Genomic DNA, 23,952 nt, shown 5'->3' on the forward strand with positions numbered 1-23,952 from the left:
CAGACCAGTTTGGATCTTTGATCTCCATATCAGTGGTTTAATTTTAGACCTTACATGCACATTATATACACTCAGTTCCTATGTTCCATGATGCCTCTGCTTCTTTAGTTTTCATGTATAAATTCAATGCTCTCAAAAGCAAAATCTACATCCAATATACTTTAGTAAAACACATATTCCATTTAAGAAGAAGTTGCCTTTTTTGAATAATCAACCTGAGGATAAATGACCAAAGATCTATGAACTATAGGGGAGAAAAAATCTTTTCTCACGTTGTATTTTATATTTATGAATGAATCTGAAGTAATGTGCTTTGACTTCAAATTCCCTTATAATATCTTCATTCCAGCGCCTTTAGATCCACAAATAGTCTTTCTGAAAAGAATTATATTTTCAAAGAATTGCATGGTGGTGTCATTTAACCTTCAGTGATTCAGAGATGCTTTATAGGACAGAATAAGCCTTCGATGAACTTGAGTTTCCTTCTGTCTTCTAGGAGAAAGCTGTTTCTGAAGCTTTATAAGCTAAGGGGAAACCTACGGTGTTCATCTCATCTAAATCCCTCCTCCAAATAGGGAACTGTTTGAGTCTGGCTAACTGGGCTGGAGTGGACCCTGCAGGGCCACCACAAGTGGAGGGAGTGTCTCATTTGCGCTTGAATCCTTGGGGACTTGTTTAAAGCCCTACAAACTAGAGTCCAGTGAAGATCCATTCTCCCAAACTCTTTTCCCATAAACACTCAGTAAAATGCCACTTTGGTGTCAATTATATATTTTTTTATCGACGTATAGTTGATTTACAATATTGTAGTTTTGGGTGTACAGCAAAGTGATTAAGTTACACACATACATACACACACACGTGTGTGTATATATATATATATATATATATATATATATATATATATATATATATTTCAGATTCTTTTCCCATATAGGTTATTACAAAATATTGAGTAGAGTTCCCTGTGCTATACAGTAGGTCCTTGTTGGTTATCTATTTTATATATAGTAGTATGCATATTACTCCCAAATTCAATTTTGTATTTTGTGTTGCAGCTTTGCAGGGATTTCAGATACTAACCCACTGATAAAGGGTTTTGGGTGCAGGGCAAACACTTCTCTCTCTGCAGCTATTGTTTGAATGAGGCTGATATTTGTTTAGAAATGACCACTGCTGCAGGTCATGGAGGGGAGAGGCCCATTTGGCAGGGATTGATTGGTATTGGGGGATTCTGGAGTTGCTGCCCAGAGAGAAGTCAGACGAGAGGGGAAGGAGACTTCTTTATTTCCTCGAGGACATTTTCTGGGGTTAGAGGTTTTGGAGCAGGTGATGCGGCTGAAGGACAATGGGGGCTCCCTCAGGGAGGGAGAAGGTGGCAGGGAGCCATTGGCCATGATCCTGGTGACAAGAGTGGACTGGCCGTGTCACAAGGGCTTAGGAGACGTTGTTCTAACTCCATGGCAACTGCTGAAGTTGTTTTTCAAAGCTCAGGTCTTTCCACTCAGGTTTTCCTTTCCAGTCCCCTTTCACTCTCTGCTCACACCCACCTTTCCGTGTTGCTCTTTCTGTTGCCGGGGTTTTGCTGGCCTCGCAAAGCTCGTCTGGCATCGAGTGCATTGTCTGGGAACAGGTTTTACCCAGGGCCCGTCCTGGGCCACCAGCCCTGCTAATCTTGGCCCCATACTGTGAGGTTGGTTCTGTGAACCTCCTTCTTTTCCCTACATGTGCGAATTGTCTTCTTTCTCTTTTCTCTTTCTCACTTTCCCTGGAGAGGAGAATCTCTACTGACACTGGGGAGAAGTCACCTGCCCAGGAGGTTTGCTCTTCTGAGTCCTGTTTCCCAGCTTTGCCTGCCAGGCCCCCTGCTGAGCCTCGCCCTGGGGATCAGGGATGGAGATCTACAGGACTGGGATCCAGTGTCAGAGCACTCATTGCCTTCTTTCCCCGGATGAGGCGGGGACAGGCGAGGAGAAGGCTCTCAAAACATTGAGCCTCAGAGGACTGGTCCCTCCACTCCCTCCTGCCCCGGGGCCGGGGCATTACTCACTCCTGAACAGGACTTTCTGTGAGGAGATGCTGGGCGTTAATGCTGTCCACATGCGACCTGAGCTAGAGAAGGAGTGGAGTGTGGGTCTTTGAACCTCCATGTGGAATCTTTCAGCCATGCACTATGTCAAAGGCAGAGAAAGTTGCTTTGATTAAGGTGGCGCCTTAAATATATAAATTTTTTAATATCTATTATTTATTTATGTAAGACACAGGCTTCCCACTGATGTTTTCTCCCATTTAGGATGTGTTTTTATAGCTGAGCCCCTGACCTTGCACCTCCTTCCTTTCTAACCTACTCCCCACCCAATAAAATAGTTCATCAGAGGGCTGTTCAAGCCCCGTGGCTTTCCCCTGGCATGAAATTGGTGTTGGATTTCTCCCAGATTTTTTTTAAAAAATAGAATAGATTTAGATTTACAGAAAAGTTGCAAAGATAGTACAGAATTCCCCTATACCCCTCACTTAGTTTCCCCTGTTGTTAACATCTTACATTACAAGGAACATTTGTCACACTAAGAAACCAACACTGGTATATTACCATTAACTAAGCTCCACCCTTTATTCACATTTCACTAGTTTTCCCCCAGTGTTATTTTCTGCTCCAGGATCCCATCCAAAATTCCACATTGCATTTATGCATCCTTATTCTTCTTTGGCCTGTGACAGTGTCTGACTGTCCTTGTTTGGATGACCTAGGCAGTTTTGAGGAGTACTGGTCAGGTATTTTATAGAATGTCCCACAATTGGCATTTGTTTAATGTTTTTCTCATGGCTAGACCAAGGTTATGAGTTTTGGGAAGACCACCGAGGTGAAGGACCATCTCATCAGAATAAACCAAGGGTACACATTATCAACATGAGTTGTCACTGACGTTAACCTGGATCACTTGACCAAGTGATTGTATCTCTCCATTGTAAAGTTACTTTTCCCTCCTTTCCATCCTGTACTCTTGAAAAGCAAGCCCACACTCAAAGGAGGTGGGAGAAGGAGTTAAGCTCCACCTCCTGCAGGAGGGAGTATCACATATATTATTTGGAATCTTCTGTAGGGAAGATTCCAGAGATGTTTTCAAAGTAAGCCGGAAATTCCCTCTAACACTTACTAGAAGGCCAGTGGTGCTGGATGCATGGATTTTGCAGGGCTGGTCATGGGGACCCCAAGGAGAGCATCTCATAGAGCCATACCCTGTGTGTTTTCAGTTCCTGGGCATTAGGGAAAGCAGTTTGGATATAGAGATAGAGATAGAGATAGAGACAGATATGTGTATATGTATAGATACACATGCAGATATCTCTTTATCTATCTATCTATCTATCTATCTAAAACCACTGAGTCATTCAAAAACATTTAGCAAGTGTCTACAAGTTCACAGCACTCTGCTGAGCACTGAAGGCATAGGGCAGTAAATAAGGTTCAATCTACACTGCAGGCACCACACACGAGATTACACACGCAGTTCAACAAATATCTCTGCACACCCACTGTCAGCCCAGTGCCAGGAGCTGATGAGGCAGCAGTTGGAAGTATGATGAGGAAGAGAAAGGAAAGTTCAAGGTGCTGTTGAGGAATTAATTTAGGGGGCGTCAGCAAAGGCCTCCCTGTGAGAGTGGGGTTTCAGTTGAGACATGAAGGATGAGCAAGAGGAAACCAGGTGTATAGGGGCAGGGGTGGGGCTGCAGGGGGAAAAGTTCACAAGGCAGAGAGATCAGGTCGCATCAAAAACAAACTAGTGTAGGGACTTCCCTGGCAGTCCAATGGTTAGGACTTCGCCTTCCAATGCAGGGGGTGTGGGTTCGATCCCTGGTTGGGCAGCTAAGATCCCACATGCCTCAGGGCCAAAAAACCAAAACATAAACAACAGAAGCAATATTGTCACAAATTCAATAAAGACTTTAAAAATGGTCCACATCCAAAAAAAAAAAAAAAACCAACAAACTAGCTTAAAAAGAGACATCTGGAAGAACGGAAAGACGGCCAGTATGTCTGGAACTGAAAGAGGTATATATAGAAAGAAAACTCTGTGTCCTGGAAAAATCACATGATAATTTAGTCATATGGAATAGTTCCACTTCCTTAAAATGAACTTGTTTTATGGGCTTTAACACAGAAAACTCAGTGATGTTTTAACAATAGATTTCTACTTTAAATATGCTGCTAAATTTATGGACAAACATACGGAAAGCTCAGGTATTTCAGACATTCAATTTCAGTTCATTCATAAAACTGAAAATATGTATTAGAGAGGATAGAAAAGCCTGGAAAGGTATTTTAGGGCCTGCTGATGAGTCCCCAGTTCCGCATTTTAGGACGGAGACTCTCATTTCCGCAGATGCGGGGAGTGGTGGCTGCTGAGAACTCACAACTGAGACCCCCAGGCGTTGCCCTCCTCTGAAGACAGCTGTCCCTCCCCGAGGCTGTGTCCCTCCCCAAGGCTGTGTCCCTCCCCAAGGCTGTTCCCCTCCCAGGGGGCTGCTCACATCCAGTGACTAGCTGGTACAGGTACCAAGGCCTGGCCCCTGGCCTCAAATTGAGACAACTCAGAAGGAAGGGCTGTCGCAGCCTCACTACCCCAGGATAGGCTGAGGCCTCTGTGACAAATGCATCTTTCACACACCCTTGCAGGTAGCGTTTCTGAGAGCGCTCTCCAATAAACTACCTGTACACAGATCTCTGTCCTAGAATCTATTTCCCGCATTAGAAATACAGATACACGCTGTGTTGGTTTCCTAGGGCTGCTGTAACAAATGACCATAAACAGCGTTGCTTAAAACAGTAGAAATTTATTCTCTCTCAGTTCTGGAGGCCGGAACTCCAAAATCTAAGTCAGCAGGGCCACACTCCCTCCAAAGGCGTTTGGACGCAGCCCTCAGGAAATCCATTTGCAACGGGACTGGTGTGATGGCGGCCCTTTCTTTATAAATGTCCCCAACCCGGGAGGCAGGACAGGAGCCCCAGCCACCGGCAGCGGATGTCTTTACGAGAGGGGCCTCTGCTCCCCTCTAGGTGTCCCTGTCTCTGCTTTGGCTGAGCCCCCAAGCACCAGCCAAGGCCCAACTGGATCAGTTCCCAGCCCTTGTTAATCACTTTATTGCCACCCAACTGTCTGTCCAAAGCCCCTTCCACCCTGGACAGGGGGTCAGTCCGGTTCTTCTGGCTCTGCTGGACCAAGGTGCCGCCATGCAGTCCCCAGAGGGAGGTGGCTGATTTGGCTTCTTTTTCACGCTGGAATGTGACTTCCCTTTCCAATTAGAGACCACACAGGATGGAAAATGCGAGCAGGGCAGCCCTTCTAGGATGAAAACCCTTCAGCCTTTACTAGCAAGAGCAGCTGGAGGCCCTGCCTTCTAGTCCCACCTGTATAAAACCCCTGACCTCCTGCACCCGCTATCACTCAGCCTGTTTCTCCTTTGTCTGCCCCCAGACAAACTCAAGGTCCTACCTTGAGACAAGGTTCATTTCTCTGGACATGTCTGGTCCCCACGACCAGGGGTTGTCCTGGGTTGTCCCAGGGCTTGTCGTTCTTGTGGCTTGTGTGGCAGAGAAAGACAGACATGTCAGGATTTTGAGACAAAAATAAAAAGAAACTAACACCAGGCAGGAAGTCAGTATCCATCATTAAAGATATGCACTCCTCTGGGGGCACCTCCCAGGAGAGCTGGCCGGAAGACTTGGCCTCAAGATCCTGGGGGCAGCGGGCAATGAAGGGCTCCTGAAGGCATGACGGGAACACAGCCCTCAACGACAGTAACAGTAGAGCCACGGGCACTCCTCTTGGGCGGGGGGCCTCAGGACCATCCCACACAGCTCTCCTTGCCGCGCAGGGTGCCCTGTCTGTTTGCCTCCCAGCCGACAGGGCTGCTCGGCCAGAGGGCCCTGGCGTGTGGTTTTCTATTTCCAATCTCACCGCAAGGTCAACTTTCCTGGCTAATATCTAGCACTCTGTTAGGAGCATCATGTTTCCAGAAGCACTTTGTTCCCAGGGCCAAGTCAGTGTTGGGGGAAAATTGTGTTTTTCCAGCCATACCTCGGGGGGCTGCTCTGAGGCTGGGGTCTGGTGGTTCCTTTCTCTCTTCCAGACGCTCTGACATCCTGCTGGGAGCTTAGAGATCTGCCCGAAGCTTCTAATCACGGCTGCCTCTTTGTTCTTCAGGCCGTGACCTTTATTACATCATCTCAACCCCACCCCCGCCCCCCCCACTCCTTGAATCCCCCATTCTTTTTCCCCTTTCTTGGTTGGAGTAAGGGTTTTACTCTCAGGGGCCCAATCCTGTCGCTCTTGTGTGTGACTAATTCCCTCCCCTCCCCCTCGGCTCCCGGCAAAGAGGAAGGGGCCTGTTTGCCCGACTAGGGGGTCTGCGTCCCTTGTTGGCAATCAAAGCACAGACGCATTCCTGCGGGTGATTTCCTGCCCTGAAAACCAGCCCTGGAGGACAAGCATCCTCTGTTCCCTCACGGCCATCAGCCCCTGGGACCAGGACTTCTGTGAGAGGGGATTTATGATATAGAAAGTGGTAAGTTGCCCTTCCAACCTGCCAGGGTCTAGTGTGAAAGCAAGTTGTATTGTTGTTGGGACAGCATGACTCCCCGGAGAAGAAGCAGTGTCCCCAAGAGCCTGATGGCCGCCCGCAGCCAAGGGTGTACGAAGGTGACACAGCCCAGGACGGAGGCCTTGTTATCCTCAAAGCACCCCACAGACCCCCGCGGGTCAGCTTCGGCTGTCCGATTTCTGAAGTTAAAAAGCACATAATTATGGTATTGTTTGACTGCCAAGAATTCTGGGTTAATCTCAGTTTTATTTTGACTGCTACCTAAAATAGCCTGTCCCTGAGGACAGCAGCAAAGGCCAGGAGGCCAAAAACAAAAAGGCAGGCCTGATATCCAAGCAGGCCCTCATCTGGAGTCCCAAAGCAGGGTGCAGAGTCTTGGGGAGGCCCACGAGTGCATGGGATCAGGCACTTGGAGCGGGGGTCCTCCCCCACCCCTGCCCCCTTACAGACGTCTTTCTTTTGACACTGGCCTAGGCCCGCCCTCTGCCTCACTGGACTGGCCTGAGCCTGTGGGAACAGCAGCGATGGCCAGTCCCCACCACACTCTTTGTCCCCAGACACATACAGGGTCGTCCCTGAGATAGTTTGGAGTTCTGCTTCTGTGATCCGGGGAAACAGGGCGAATAATAGTAATAGCCGACATTACAGAAGTGCTCACACCCACAGTACTTCCTTCAGTCCTCACCAGGAGTCCTCGTGGTCAGTACCTTTGCTATCTTCTATCCTGCCCAGAGCGGCACAGCTGGTAGGTGGTGGAGACAGAATTTGAACCCAAGGAATCCTGGCTGCAGGGGTTACCCTTTCCCTGCTTCACCACACGGCCTCTCAGGAGACGAGTGGTCCCAGACTCAGAGGCTCAGAAAGAACAGCTCCCACTGGAATCTGTGGGAGAGACGCATTCAGTTCGTTAGTAGAGAAGAGCGGCCCTGGTGAGTGACGTGTCTCCTTCTTGGGGAGCATACAGAACCTTCCTTAGTATTCTCCATCATACTCAGATCAACAAACATTTACTGAGTGTCCCACTCTGTTCCCAAGGTCTCTGGGCCACCAGGCAGTGGGTCTGTATGAAAAGTTCAATGTCATTAAAGGGAGAGTCACAATACAAGACCATGTGTGCTCTTATGGAGGAATGCTTCCTGTGTGCAGTCAAGGAGGGCTTCCCAGGGGAGGGGGCATTCAGGTTAGATCAGAAAGGGAGCTGAGATTTTTCTGGGTAGACAAAGTGAAGATGGACTTTCTAGGCAGAGGGAACAACACGGGCAGGCCATTGCTGTATTCCACCAGACTCAAGAGGTTCCTGAGGATTCTGAGCCACTGGCCCTGGGCTCCAGTTTGCAGGGCACGGCAGGAACTAAGTAACCATCCCCCGTCCCCCTCACTGCTGGCTCACACTGTGCTGACTTCAGAGGAGCCTTCCCTACCCTTCCTTCCTGCCCCACCTAAATGCCTCTGAAATGTTTCCAGCCTGAGGCATCCCTGAACATCTAAGGCATCCAGAGCTGCCGGTCCAGCCACTTGCAGTGGCCGCTGTCTGTGCACCACTACCAGGGGTGAGCATGGTTTCAGCCAGCAGCGCCCAGGGAGCTGGCTCAGACTCTTTGTAGCCACCTAACACCCTGATGCACTCCCAGTACTCCCAGCAGGCGTGCACCTCAAGAGCACAGGGAAAGGCACAGAGAACTGCGGGTTCCAGCGGGCTTCTTCCTTCTTTTCTTTGCCTCCCAAGCAAGAAAGAGGTAACAAGAAAGCTAAAGGACCAGGCTCCCAGGACCAGTGTGTGTGGTATGGGTGGGTGTGTGTTCCTTTTGCTCCTCAGAATGTCCTCATCTTTTCTACCTTTTGTTGTCGTTGTTCATTTAACTAAAATGATTCTGAGTTTCTTTAATTGGAGAGGATACAAAAGCAGGCAGCAGTCATGTTCTTCCCCCGCGGAGCTGCAAGAGCAGGGAGCAGCCCGTCAGCGCCCCCCTGACTGGTTCTCTACTGCGCGCTGTGGCCCGGGGAGGGGACTGGCTGCGTGAAGTCACTGCCATCCAGGGGAGGCGGGGATGGTTGAAGGGGGCTCATTATGGATAACAGAAGACACTCCTCTTACACCTATCACTCAGAAATTCCAAGGGTTTTTTTTTTTTAAGAGCTCTGTGCCAGGAACTGGGGACAAAGACCAAATATATATTTCTTTTTTTTTTTTTTTTTTTTTTTAAAGATTAGAAAGAGGTAGTGTTCTTTATTTTTTTTTCTAATTTTTTTTTTTAAACAGAGTCACAGATTTATTTATTTATTTTTGGCTGCGTTGGGTCTTTGTTGCTGCGCGTGGGCTTTCTCTAGTTGCGGCGAGCGAGAGCTACTCTTCGTTGCGGTGCGTGGGCTTCTCATTGCGGTGGCTCCTCTTGTTGTGGAGCACGGGCTCTAGGCGCGTGGGCTTCAGTAGTTGCGGCACGTGGGCTTCAGTAGTTGTGGCTCGCGGGCTCTAGAGCGCAGGCTCAGTAGTTGTGGCGCACAGGGTTAGTTGCTCCGCGGCATGTGGGATCTTCCCAGACCAGGGATCGAACCTGTGCCCCTGCATTGGCAGGTGGATTCTTAACCACTTCGCCACCAGGGAAGTCCCTATATTTCTTATTGTATCACAATATCACAGGAGATTTTTTCCCGGAGGACAAGGGCTCATGGATCAAGAAAGATGTAGCTTTTATACATAATCTGGCCATCACAGTGCCTGGCACTTAGTAGGCCTGCAAAACCAATAATAGCCGTTATCATTATTATGTGTTCAGGGAGTGAATGAATCATCTGAAGGGTGGAGTATGTGTCAGGGGACATTGGTAAATGACAGGGAAAAGGTAGTGTGGTAGGCAGCCTCCCAGTAGCTCCCAGTGATCCCACCTCCTGGTGTTCACATCCTTGTGTAGCCCTCACCTGCACTGTTCCACAGTTGATCTGTGTTGACCAGTAGAATACAGCTGTGCTGAGAGCAGTGCTATGGAGAGGCCCACCTGGTGAAGAAATGAGGCCTCCAGCCAACAGCCCATAAGGAACTAAAGAATCTTGTCATTAGCTGCATGAGTGAGCTTGGAAGCAGATCCTCTTTACATGACTGTAGCTCCAGCCAGCAACTTAACTGTAACCTGAGGAGAGACCCTGATCCAGCACCACCCAGCTAAGCCCCTCTCAAATTCTGACCTCCAGAAACCATATGAAATGTTTGCTGTTTTAAGTGCAGTGTTTTCGGGTGATTTGTCACACAGTGATAGCTAGCTAATACAGGTGGTGTAGTAGAAGATGTTGGTGCCCCTTTGCCTACTTCAGAGCTTACCCGTAGCTTTGGACAGTTCCCTTAAATGCTGTATCAATTAGCTTTTGCTACACAAAAAACCACCCCAAATTCAGTGGTTTAAAGAAATGACCATTTAGTTTGTGATTACAAGCTCAGCAATTTAGGCTGGGCTCACCTGAGTTGCCCTTCTGGGCTGGACTGGGCGGGGCTCACATGTGTCTCTGGCCAGTTGGCTGGGGGCTTGTTGATCTTGGGGTGTTCAACTGGATGACTCCTCTCTGCTCCACGTGGTCTCTCATCCTTCAGCAGCCTGGCCTGGCCTTATTCACATGGTGGCAGCAGTTCTAAGAGTATAAGAGCAGATGCTGTAAGGTTTCCTGAGGCCCAGGCCAAGACCTCCTATAACCTCGCAACCTCTGCATTCTATTCCCCAAAAGGCCAGTCCAGATTCAAGGGGTAAAGAAATAGATTCCACCTCTTGATGGAAAGAACTGTGCAGTATTGTGGCCACTTTCGTGTTCTATGCAGCCCATCTGCAGCTTGCTAGCTCAGGCACCTCCATCTCCCTGCCTCAATGCATTCTCTGGTCATGAGAGCAGGTTCATCTCTCATATGAAGCCAACCAGAAGGGCTGAGGAGTTAATGCCCTCAGGTCAGCCAACGAGGAAGGGAGCTGATGAACAAATTCCCCAGCTTCCTAGCCCTTGGTCAGATAACGCTAATGTGCATGTACACAGTCTCTCGGAGGGACCCAGGGAAATTGAACCAAGTTTCCCACAGTGGCCACCAGCTCATAAAGCACCCTTACTGGCATTCCTCCCTTCCCTGTCTCTCACATCCCCACTGCCTTACCTTGCTCTGCAGATCACCTCCCTCAAGGGATCTTGTACAACTTGCACCCAAATCCTATCTAAGTGTCTATCTACATCAGGTAGGCAGAAGTTAGATCACCCCTGATCTTATAGGCCAAGCTAACGAGTTGGAATTTATTCTGTAAGTGATTGGGCTTCTGAGAGTTTTAAGCAGGAGAAATCTGTATTTTAGAAACAAAGTTAATGGCAGTGTAGGAACTAATATCCAGTTCCACTAACTTCCAGACCAGTGCTCTTAAGTCAACTTTACACTGTTTCAGGCTTTGGATGTAAGAATATGCAGGTCTTTTTTCCAAAAAATTCATTGATTTTTGAATAGATAATAAATACACGTGGTGCAAAATTAGAAAAGCACGAAAGGTCAGATCTATTTTTATAAGCATTTTCACTGCCAAAGGAACAGTTAAATAGCCATTGTTTCCAGAGTGTTTTCAACCACAGTAGAGCTTGGTTCCTTCAGCGGCTGCTCCTGGCCTGCCTCGTGACCTTCCTGCTCCAGCAACCTGGCCGGGGGCTCTTGCGGCATCCACTGCTTGCAGACCTCTCTGCAGGAGATGAAACACTTGTCCTCCAGCTAGAGAAAAATTTTGACATTCTTGGTCCAGGAAAACTTGGTGGTGTTGGCAGATGTCAACATCCTTGGCAGATGCCGTCTTTGCTCCCTGTCACCACAAATAATTGCAAGCTGGCTGAGCGCTACTCAAATGCATTAAGGTTTGTGGCTTGTTCTGACAGAAATCTAAAAAGTGCATGGTGAAGGCCAAGCCTGCAGCTGTTATCTGTTAGCTGGGGAGAGGAAGAGATAATGATTCATGACACCTCAGGTCTCTACATTTCTCCCGAAGAGCTGCCATCTGTCCCTAATGTGAGAGAAGGAGTGCTCTGGGGTTAATTGCCCTGGATCAGCTAAACCATCTGCAATTATTTAAATCAAGTCAAGTCCATAAATAGTTTTGGAGTGTCTCCTGTGGGCCAGCCTGGAGCTCAGCTCTCTGGGGTGTTCAAGTAATCGTGAGCCACCAGCTCAGGCTCTCAAGGAGGCGGACTGGTGAGGTGGCAGGTCTGGTAGCTTTTGGAACAAGGCAGGCCTGCTGAGAACCCCAGCCCTACCACCGTCCAGCTGAGAGATTTGGGGCAACTTAGTTGATCTCCCCAGGACCTTTGTTTCCTTACCTTTAAATTGGCCCCACTTATTGCACAGGGGCAGGTGAAAATCCCAAAGACAGTGCTTTGTTTCCCTCGTTTTTTCCTTGAGGAACTTACAAACTAGTCAGAGATAGAAGACACACAAGTGAAAAGTAAAGAAAACATCTCTAAGAGATCATCAACAGTTCAAAATAAAACAAAACAAAGAAGGAAGAGAAAACAACAGAAGAAAAAAGAAAAGATATACACAAGGATGATGAATTGCCAAAGTATTAGTCTGCTAAGGCTGTAATAACAAAGTACCTCAGACTGGGTGGCTTAAACAGCAGAAATTTATTTTCCTCACAGTTCTGGAGGCTGGAAGTTCAAGATCAAGATGTCAGCAGGGTTGATTTCTTCTGAGGTCTATCTCCTTGGTTTATAGATGGCCATCTTCTCCCTGTGTCTTCACATGGTCTTTCTTCTGTACATGTCTGTGTCCTAATCTCCTCTTCTTTTTTTTTTTTTTTTAATTTATTTTTGGTTGCGTTGGGTCTTCATTGCTGCTCATGGGCTTTCTCTAGTTGTGGAGAGTGGGGGCTACTCTTCGTTGCAGTGCACGGGCTTCTTATTGTGGTGGCTTCTCTTGTTGTGGAGCATAGGCTCTAGGCACGTGGGCTTCAGTAGTTGTGGCATGCAGGCTCAGTAGTTGTGGCTCACAGGCTCTAGAGCACAGGCTCAGTAGTTGTGGCACACGGGCTTAGTTGCTCCGCGGCATGTGGGATCTTCCCAGACCAGGGATCGAACCTGTGTCCCCTGCATTGGCAGGCAGATTCTTATCCACTGCGCCACCAGGGAAGCCCTAATCTCCTCTTCTTATAAAAACACCAGCCATATTAGATTAGCATCCACCCATATAACTCATTTTACCTTAAATACCTCTTTAAAGGCCCTATCTCCAAATATAGTCACATTCTGACGTACCGGAGGTTAGGACTTCAACATCTGAATTTTGGGGGTAAACAGTCCAACCCATAACAGGCAACATAATGTTTGCTCTATAAGTTGAGCAAGGGAGCAAAGCAGGGAGGGAAAACAAAAAGGTACTTCTGGTTTATAATTTTATTAGGTCTTAACTCAACATGGAATTGCAGTGCCTGGTTCATAGTAGGCATGCAATAGACATTTGTTGAGCAAGTGTTCAAATAAATGAATAAATACCTTATACAGTTTTTGTCCCTGGACTTTATGAAAGATGCCCAGAGAAGAGTATATGTGGATGACAAACAGGCAGAATGGGTGACTTTCATATTCAAAAAGGCTTCTTTGAAGAGCACATTTTGATCTGTAAAGGCACAAGTCAAAAATGGGTGTGACAGTTTATGAAACTATGAAAATCATGGATGACAGTATTATAATCTTTAAATCTTCACCAAATATTGTGTTGTTAGGAGTCGATAGAGGATAACCTTTGAACTCGCTGAAGTTTCAGAACATGTGCAGAGAGAGAAAGAAGGCAAGAAAGAAAGAAGGTCTTGTTTGTGATCAGTGCCCTTAGAGGGTTTCTTATCCTTTAAGACACTAGAGAATGAAAATATCACTAAGGAAGCTAGGGATTCAATGAGTTTGTGGGAGGCTGATTTCAGTGCAAGTTACTTCAGATTCCTTTGGGATTTTGACTGCTATGCTGTGTGGATCACGGATCTAGACAAATGTCACATTTTCTGTGGTTTGATGTTCCTTCAGGGAACTTTTAATAAGCACCCAGTATGCACCAGGCAGTGTTCTAGGGAGCAAGGACACTGCAGTCAATAAGATGATGTTCCAACCCTCAAGGAACCCCACCCTAGAGAGAAGCAGATATGTGAAGAGAGAAATTGCGGTTTATTGAGGTAACTTCCCTAATAAAAGTACAATTTAAGTGCTTTATAACCTCAAAATTCTTGTGACAGTAACTAAATGGGCAGTCTGTGCATTAAAGGGACTTGACAATATTTGATAATTAAATGAATGGATTAAAAAAATACCTGGTAGAAGATACTAAGAGAACGGACTTAATGCCATATGTCCTTTGGGTTACTAGCATGAAACTTACCTATTTACTTTTGAAATTAAAAAGAAGTTGAATCTATAAAAGTTATTTGTCTTTCTCATTTTTTAACTCCCCCTTCCCTACCTGTATTTTAGAACTTGCTAAGAACTCAGAAAATATTTTTGGGTAGATAGATGAAAAGCTGGATGAAAAAATGGGTAAAAGAATGAATGTTTTGCTTCCAGAACCGGGCAGATTTTCCCAATAGAAATTTGTTCATCTTTGAAGGCTCACTATATCCATCAAGAAACCATTTCTGAGGTCTCTTTGTGTAGAAGTCCTGGAAACAGTCTTGATTCAAAAAGAAAGAAAATAAAATTTCAGTTTCTGGAACCATTGCTTGTGAGTTTTAAAATCTGCATTAAATTCTGTAGTGTGGGAAGTTCTATAGAATGGCAAATGGCAGGCCAAAGGTTGTATTGACTGAATATTGATTTCAGCAGCACACACAGAAGGAAAACTCACGACAGTGATTTCTCACTCTTTCCCTAATTGGAATGAGTTCATTTCAATCTGCATGTTGCAGAGGAAGGCCATCTCTCTGAAGAGCCTCAACATAATTCCTAGACCCTGGCATTCTTGCTGACATCACCAGGAATTTGGTGATTGGAGGGCAGAAGTCCAGGAAAGCATGTTGGGCCAGGAATCTGGACATCATTAAATGAATTTTCCTTATGAGAAGCTTAGTCTTAGTTCAATATTCATGAGAAAATATTCCAGTGGCTTCGTCAAATTGCTTCTCTCCCCATCTCCCTTTCCCCACCCTGACTCCCCATCCTCTCTCCACGAAGATGAGACCCTGTAGTTGTCCAATACAGTAGCCAGTAGCCATATGTGACTATTTAAATTTAACTTAATTACAATTAAATAACATTTAAAATGCAATTTCTCAGTCATGCTAGGCACGTATCAAAAATTCTCAAAAGCCGCATGTGTCTAGTGACTACCATAACGGACAATGCAGAGAACATTTCCATCACTACAGAAAGTCCTATTGAACTGCACCGCCCTAGGGGAAAGGGAGAATGAAGAGCTGAGGAGGAAGGTGGTCATTTTTAAGAAAACACCAAGAACATGTAGACCAGCCACACAGGAGAAGGAACATTCTAGCGGGACGTTGCCACGGGACACACAACCAGAGGATAAAGGGTATAAAATGGGGGAGAGGGTAAAAGCTCTGAGATCAGAGCCCAGGTCTTACCCTGGTTCTACCACCCACCAAGTGTGTAGCCAGGAGCAAGTTATGTGAACTCTCTGAGCCTCAGTCTCTTCATCAAGGAAATGGTAGTAATAGTTCTTACGCCATAGGGTTGATGTAGGAATTCCTGAGAGAGTTAGTATAAAGTACATAGCCTATGGCCTGACATATGGAAAAAGCTTGACAATGGTAAGACAGATGGGAGTTCGATGAGGCACAGGAGGCGAGAAGGAGACGTAAAGAAGGAAAAGACAAGACATAGAGATAAGACAGCCAGCCTAGGAAGAAGAAATGTCTACAGGATTACAAAGTGGACCTAAGTGGCGAGCACAGTTACGGTGGCTGGAGGGCACACAGCAGTAGGACAGAGCACCAGAAGGCAGCTGGGCCTCTAGACACCTGAGGGGCACAGAGGAAGATCCTCTTGGCCTCAGGATTACAGAGCTGAGCCAGGTGGTGGCAAAAATCACCTACGATTGGTGGTCTTCCTGCCCATCTGGGGCAGCAGGAATTGCGTTGCTAATTGGAGCTTAGCTGTACTCATGTTTATGCCACTGATAGTGTTCAAGAGACCCAGAGAGGTGTGGAACAGATGTGGCTTTCCGGGGACAGGCGGAGTGAGCCAGGGCTGGGGCTGGAGAGGCCAGAGGTCAAGGTGATGCAGGGTATTAGGGTAAATGGAAGGGCATGACGTTTGTTCAGTACCTGCCACAGTGTTCAGCACCAGCATGTACAATTGCACCTTACAGCAGTTCTGAGATAGGCACCCCCATTTTGTGGAAAAAGAAAATGGGGCTCAGCTGGGTGACGGAACTTGCCCGGGTCACACAGCGGGTAAAGGACAGATTTAGGATCCTGTGGTGTCAAATTGCAAAGCCTATGCAAATCTGCTGTGGAAGATTTTAAACTCTGAGGAAGGCAAAGCAGTAGAGATGCACAGAGAGCGTTTGAAAAGCGTTGGCGATACATTTATTCATTACCACTCAACTCCAATGCCGTGTCAATGTTGTGGGACCCCAAACATGAATACGACATGTTCCCTGTCTCCAAGGTACTGGCATAACAGTGAGGGAGACAAGCCAAGAGCAAAATAAGGACAACTAAAGGTAAAGTGCTCAAACCCATTCATTCAAGAAATACTCTTTTAATTGAGTACCTGCTATGTGCCAGGCACTGTGCCAGGCTCTGGGGGTACTATGGTGTGCCGTGGAAAATTGTTTACAAAAATGGTGGCATTCTCCCCTTCCCATTATCCAAGCCCCTTTGCAGTGTGACTTTTCGCCTCCTCCCTTAAGAGGTTGTGTCTATTTCTCCACTTCTGAATCTGGGCTGGGCTTGTGACTTGCCTTGACCAATAGAAAGTGGCAGAAGTGACACTGTACCTTTTCCAAATCTTTCCAGAGGCCTTGTGCTCTTGAAACCCTAGAGCTGCCATGCAGACACGTCCTGCCTAGCCTGCTGAATAATGAGAGACACAGGCCCATTCACTTTCATTGTCCTAGCCAATGACCAGCCACCTGCCAGACAGAGGAGGGAGGCCACTTCAGGCCCATCAGCCTCAGCTGACCCGATAACTGATGCCAGGTGCATGAGCAAGCCCGGCCGGATCAGCAGAGCCTGGTCCAGGTCGGCAGAACTCCGATGACCCACAGACACTTGAGGAATAATAAATAAACGAGCACTTTTTTTTAAAAAAGCCACTAAGTTTTCATTTGGTTTGTTTCATAGCAAAAACTGACTGATACATGAGCAAAGCAGATACCTGTTCTCAAGAAGCTTATGGTCCAACGGACCATAAACTTTAATCACAAAATCCTACAGATATATGTCAAGGGAAAGGAAGTGATCATTAAGCCAGCCTCCCACGATGGTCCCCAGTGACTCCCGCCCCCTGGTATTCAGACCATGTGTAGTCTCCTCCCACACTGTGCCAGGGTTGGTCTGCTTGGCCGATAGCATATGGCAGAAAGTATGATGTGTCCCTTCTAAGATTAGGTTACAAAAGACTGCAGCTACTGTTTTGGGCTCCTTCTCTCTCTCTCTGATCATTCATTTTGGGAGAAGCCAGCTTCCACATGCTACGGACACTCAGGCAGCCCGCGGAGAGGCCATGCCAACAGCCTGATGGGCACTGAGGTCTACCAAGCGCCAAGTGAGTAAGCTGTTGGGGGGATCCTCCAGCTCCAGTGACTGGAGCCCAGGCTGACCGCTTGGACGTAACCTCTTGAGAGACCCTGACCCAGAACCATCTGGCTAAGCTGCTCCCAGATTCCTAACGCAAAGAGACTGTGAGATAACAAATCTTTGCTGTTTTAAGCTGGTAGGTTTTGGGGTAATTTGTTACACAGCCACAGATAACTAACAAAAGGAGTTAACTAGACAAAGCAGACGGAGGAGGTGGAATGTTCCAGACAGAGGGAATAGCATGACCCAACGTCCTACGGTAGGAGCATATATAGCACATTTGAGAAACTGAAGGAGGACCATGTGGCAGGAGTTCAGAGAGCAAGCGTGACACTGCATGAGGCTGAAAGGTCAGTGGAGACCGGAGCCGTCAGGTGTGGCCTAGTGAGTCTTACTAAGAAGTTTCCTTTAGGGACAATAAGAAACTAGGTTATTAGGGGACCAGGCCTTGGAGTGTGGTGGGAGTAAAGAAAGAGAGAAAAATGGCAGGAAGGAGGAGGAGCCAGAAAGGAGAAGGCAGAGAGGGAAGGCCAGTGTCAGGGGAGGTGAGAGAGGGACAAGGATGGAGAAGGAAGAGGGAGTGGGCACCACAGAGAAGCCTAGGGAGCCTGCGAAACGGTCACTTAAAGAGAGTTAGAAACATAGAGCGGGAGTAGGAGGCTCTTGGAGACACTGGTGTGCAGAAACCTGAAAAACTCAGCCATGAAACAGTGTGTGTTAAGGGTTCAAGGAGTGGAACGGTCACTTCAATGGAAAATAAACAGATGGAGAGGAGAGGGAGGTAAGTGGGATTAGGGGAGCAGCTAACGCTGAGCTGGAACGCAGTCACGGTTCAGGGATTTGAATTCACAGCCGTCACTCAGGGCTGCACTTTGGGGAATTGTTCTCAGCCTTACCAGCTATCCTTTAGGGAAGGGTGATGAGATTTGCAGCTGAGGGGTTGGGCAGAGCTCGGTGAGTTCTTCAGGCTCTGCACTGAGTTCTCCAATTAGCCCTGCTAGGGTAAGTTCTCTCCAAATTAGTGATGCTGGGGTTTTAGTTCTCCCCACTCAGAAGTACCCTTCAAGGGGCAAAGGAAGAGGTGGCAAAAACCTGAACCATGAGGGGAAGGCTTCTCCGGCCCCAGCTGTGCCAGGCACCGCATAGCTATGCTTGCCCGGCTTCCAGGATGGCCCTTCCAGCAGGTGCAAGACACACAAGGGAAGAAGCCACCTCTTGGCCAGCCTCTCTTGGTTTTCAGCCTCTCACTCGTCCATACCCTGTCCCACCAGGAATGGATTTGTACTGTTTTGAAAATACTGGGGCTCCTGGACTCATTTCATTCCCTTATGGATTTGGTCAAGCTGGCCTAACCTTTTTTTTTTTTTTTGTCTCGTGAAAAGGAATCTAAAGATATGTGTTCCCTGAAACAGCTTTGCAGAAGGAAAGCAAAGCAAACACAGCACTGAGCAGATCTATTTATTTTGTGAATTAATTATGGAAAGATAACATATTTTTTTCCTGTTTTCAAATATATATATTTGAGATAGAGATGTGAAAGAATTACATGCTGTTCCATCAAGGAAATAGATTCCACCGAGATAACGGTATGGGAGCAAAACTCCAGTTCTTACAGAGAAAGTTTACGTTGATCAGATAAAGATTTTTTTTCCCACCAATCTAAAGCTGTAAATGATAAATAGAATTAAAAAAAAAAAAACACAACAGCTTTTCCATCTAAATTGCCTTCTTTTTTCTCTTTCCATCTCTAGTCCAGGAGATATTCCCCTCCTTCCTCCTTGCTGTTCTGAGTGGGAATTGAGAAGAGGGCTGCCCACTGAGCCCTCACCAGGGCCGGTCCTCATCCAACGCCAGTGGTTGAAGACACCCCTGTACAGGGTCCCCTACACAGAGGGAGAGGGCTCTGTGTTCTGGGAACCTCTGCAAACACCTGCACAGACCACAGCTGTGCTCCACTGAAGCGCAAGGGACCCGTTTTAAGACAAAGTGTGTGTCACAGTGTCGGTCTTGGCTCAAAACCACTTCCTGGTTAGGCAGATTCATTGGCCTCTGTTTCCCTTGAGGACGCTTTGAACAGACCACAGACTGGGAGGATCAGAAAGAAGGGAAAAGAGACGTGGCTGTAAATCAGTGTAGCCTCTCCAACTCTTGGGGTCAGAAAGCCGGTTCTGCTGAAAGGACAAGGGAAACATCCTCACCTCGGGGAAGGCCTGGTGTTACCTCATGTGCCTCACAGTCAGGGGTCCTCAGGAAGCCTGTGACAGCGCTTGTCCCTTCCTTCTCCCTGGCTTCAAACCAGAAGCTTTTGGAAGGAAAAATCTCTGACTTCATCCGGCCTCCCCTGCCCTCCCTTCTCTAAACACAACGAGTTCTTTTTTCAGGTGATTGTGGCTCTTCTCCTAGTGATTCTTTTCATTGCCTTCTTCAAATGTGCAATCAGTTCTCCTGATACAAATTGTGTGACCCCTCTTTTAATAAGCTTAGAAGCTGATCCCGCACAAGCATCCACAGAAAGCATCTGGGTATTCTAATCACGGCCAGCTCTCGCTGAAAAACAGAACAGCCTGCCAGCCTCTTCCTGCCTGTGTGCTGGGCACAGCCCTGGGAGGGGCTAAGGCAGCCCCAGGACCCCATGGTTCTTTGGAAAGAAAGAAGTAATTCCAGCTAGGTGAGGTGTTTAGGGGATTATTGCAATGATCTTTTCATGTGGATTGCAACATGGTTTGTGAATAGGGTCAGTTATATGAGGGACTTTATGTTGGCGACATTGCAAAGATAGAAAGGGGAACTGAAACCGGTTTCTGTCAGTCAGAAGTTTCATTCGGCCAGCACAATTTCAGAATTCACAACAAGTATTTTTTTTTTTTTCAAAGTTCTTTACATCTTCTGAGGGTAACGGATGCCGTGGAGAAAATTTGTGAGCTAAAAACATGGAGATGAAAAAGATCATGACAACTTGCCCAGGACCCACTGGTGGTTGGATCTGGGAAAGGGCTATGTGAAACGGTGAGTGTTACCGGGAGCTCCAGGCACAGCCAGGTCTTGGAAGTGAGGTTAGGATGGTTTTTGGATTCAGCCTACTGCCTGTTCTTTGACACACAGAGGGTTCACTTTCACATTAGGCCCAGTCACCAGAGCCCAGATGCAGTGTGTCTGGGGTTTTAATTGTTTTGTAAGCCCCTGGAACAGGGTGAGCAGTGGCTTGGGGACAGAGCTGAGAAGTCTGCTCATTACTGAACGTCATGGTTCAGGGAGCAGTTCTTATCCTTTTCTCCATTCAAGTTCTACACAAGTGAGCAGCAAAAGGGAGATGCTTATCTCCTTCCTTTATTTTAGCAGCCCCTGAAGTTCCGTTTCCTTCTTGAAACCTCTGACTCAATGGCTGGAGGAATGCTCCTCCACCCCACCCCATCCTGTCTACGCAGGCGACTTTCGTGACTCTCCTTCACTCGTCACCTTGCAAAGCACGCTCAGTTCATTGCTTCTACACACTGCCATTTCCTTCTTTGTTTATTTTACGTATGTTGGTCACCTGTTGCTTAGGTAAGATTTAAATCTGGCTGTGTTGGTATGGTCAGTTTTTGATTATTCCCAGAAGGAAAATAGTATGTTATAGCCATTTAAGCATGCAATATTATTATTTTTTCTTTTCAATAATAACATTTGGCTAATCATTAAAGCATGTGGTGGTGGTCGTCACCTGTCAGCCTCAGCTTTGAATGATCTGGGCTTGGGAACTATCATTATTACTATCATCATCTTCATCATCATTTTAAAGCATGATCACTTATTCTGGATTATGTATATCTACTACATTTGAATAATTGTTATTGTTTTTATTACTGAATGATTTTTATTGTTTTCTTATTGCTTTTTATTACTAAAGTAACACACAGAACATAGATATTTTATAAGATAGAAAAACACCCTTTTGGTGTATATACTTGTAGTGTATTTTTCAGTGTATATGGATTTATTTTCTTCTCAACAATAATGGTATACTGTGGTTTGTTTTAGAGTCTGTCATTTCACTTAGTAAGAGATCATGAATATTGTTCCATATCACAATTCTTTTACAACAGAGATTTTAATGACTGTGTAGTATTCCATTATATAGATTTTATGTAACCAATCTCCTATTATTGGACATTTACTTTTAAAACACTTATATAAGTATTTACTATGTGCCAGGTACTGCTTTAAGCTCTGTATAGATATTAACTCATTTAACTCTCATAATAACCCTATGATGTAAGTACTATTATTATCCCCATTTTGTAGGTAAAGAACCTGAGATTAAATAACTTGTCCAAGGTCATACGACTTTGTAGGTGGTAGAGCCAAATTCAAACTCAGACAATTTTGCTCCTAATCACAACATTTTCCCCGCCTCCCTCTACTTCTACTGAAAGGTAAAGGCCTTCTTTACCTGGGAGGAAGGCTCCACCTACATAAGACAGCTCTGGCGAAAAAAGGAACTGCTGTCCTGTGAGTCACTGTTACTTAGAATTATATCATTAGCCATTGAGACAACAGGCAAAGAGGCATCTGGGCGGCATGGGCAGTGTGAGCTCAGCAGCCCGGGCAGGCAATCCCAGGAGAGGCTACAGGCCCAGCTCCAACCACCCCAAGGCCTGGGTCACTCACCCTCTGGCAGAACCACGGAAAGCAGCCCCAGCCTTGCCTGTGCCACCTTAACTTCCTCACACCAAACCGAGGAGCCTGTAGGAGCCGCTGCATCTGACCAAAGCCAACCTGGGAGGAGGGGGACAGGCAAGGTAGGAGGCAGCCTGGCTGGCTGCTGCTTTGCCCCAGAGTGCCGGCCATGCTGGGCCAGTGAAGCTGTGGCCCGGGCTGCAGGGTGGTGCTGATCCAGCCCAGGAAGTGACTACTTCTGGGGCAGCACCTGGAGCTTGGGAGAATCCCCTGACTAACCTGCACAGGCTGCGGGGTGGTTGCTTCCTGGGTGATTCTGGATCCTTATTGGTCATTGCCTTGAGACCGGGTTTTGGATTTGGCTACCTTTTTTCCTATCCTCTCCCTTCCGGTAATGATAATCTGATGTCATCACTAGCAATGCTAATTGTTCTGTTTTACTTATTTAATTCGAACTTATTTAGTTCTCACAACAGCACTGTGAGATAGAACAATAGTTAACAATAATTATCCTAATTTTAGGGATGAAGAAAGGGAGCCACAGAGAGGTTAGGTAACCTGACACAGGTGAAAGGGTGTCAGGTGTGGGGAACACTGCAGAAATGTGACCTCGACCTGAACCTGCACCCCAAAACAGGCCACCACGCTCTGGGCCTCAGGAGGCAGCTGTGGCTAGAAGGGGAACACTAGCTGAGCCATCTTGCGCCCCTTAATCCCATCCCCTGTGGGAAAAGAAGCAATAGGAATTTGATGAAGGGGAGTGTTAACGGCTGGAGGGGGTTAGAAGTTGCGTTTTATATAAGCACCTTAGGCAGTCGTGTGCAGGAGCTCAGAGGAGATTTATATGAAATAACCTTCATGCATCTCTCCCTGGGAGGTCTATCAGTTTGCCTTTATTCCTTCTGTTACAAAAGAACCTGGAAAACACACACACCACATCCAACGTCAGTGTCACAGGATGTATTGGTCTGGAGAGGCAAGATTATCACTGCAGTCCTAGCAACTGCTCCTCTAAATGCTCAAGATCAGGATGCTTAGATACTGCACAGTCCACAAGGTCCTCTGGCACACACGAACCCCACACTTTGGGTTCCCTCCTGAGTTAAGACTCCACCGTCTTCTCCTAGCTGTAGCAGCAACCCTGGGTGGAGCTGGGACCAACTTACCAATTTAGGAAGTTCATCGGCTTAATTTGACAACAATCTAAAGAATACAGAAAAGAATCTTTAAGTGGAATTAGGTGAGACTGGCAAAAACTGGCTTTCCTGTCGCTAAATGATTATTGGGGTATGTCTATTGTGTTTTGGAGTTTTTTTTTTTTTTTTTTTAAAGAAAGGATGCATTGTTTTTTCTGCCGAAGTCCTTGAAGATAACGCCCCAAAATAGAAGTGCCGTGTTCACTAGGCTTTAAAAAATACAAAGAATTGCTGCTATCCTAGTCAGAGCCACAGTGATGTTATCCCTGGGATAATGAGGTATCCCCCTCTGCAGTCTATTCTCCCCGCTATGAGCAGACCAAGCACTTAAAAGGGCAATAGATGAGGTCACTGTCCTGCCTAAGAGCCTGCAATGACTCTCCATCCGCCCAGATAGGGTCCCAAGCCCTCGCAGGGCGTCTCTGTGGAGATACAACACTGCACAGAGCCCGAGCGCCCCACAGCCTGTACACACCCTAGCTCTGTCCCCTCAGGAGCTGTGTGACTTCGGCTGAAGTGTCTACTCCTCTGTGTCTGTGTTCTCATCTGTGAAAAGAGGGTAATAGAACTGACCTCATGGACACCTGGCATGCTGCACTCATTGGCCACCAGCTGTTTTTATTGTCCCTTTTGACCTCACCATTCTCATTTCTCCCCAGCCTCCAGCTGATTACATTCCCGTCACACTAACCTTCTTCCTGTTCCTCGAATTTGCCAAACTCATGCCTACATTTGGACCTTTGCCCCAGGGTGCC

At 46.8% G+C, this 23,952-nt stretch overlaps 1 protein-coding gene across 1 annotated transcript in view; it reads left to right on the forward strand.

Annotated features, from left to right (window-relative positions):
* Positions 1–23,952, forward strand: part of BCAR3 (BCAR3 adaptor protein, NSP family member) — a 203,324-nt gene that overhangs the window by 42,192 nt on the left and 137,180 nt on the right. Inside the window, exon 2 of the mRNA XM_082476960.1 lies at positions 20,219–20,351. The gene's annotated coding sequence lies outside the window, so the exon portion shown is untranslated. The remainder of the gene's footprint in view (positions 1–20,218; positions 20,352–23,952) is intronic.

This window comes from Balaenoptera physalus (assembly GCF_965194825.1).
Source record: "Balaenoptera physalus genome assembly, chromosome: 1".
Taxonomy (NCBI): Eukaryota; Metazoa; Chordata; class Mammalia; order Artiodactyla; family Balaenopteridae; genus Balaenoptera; species Balaenoptera physalus.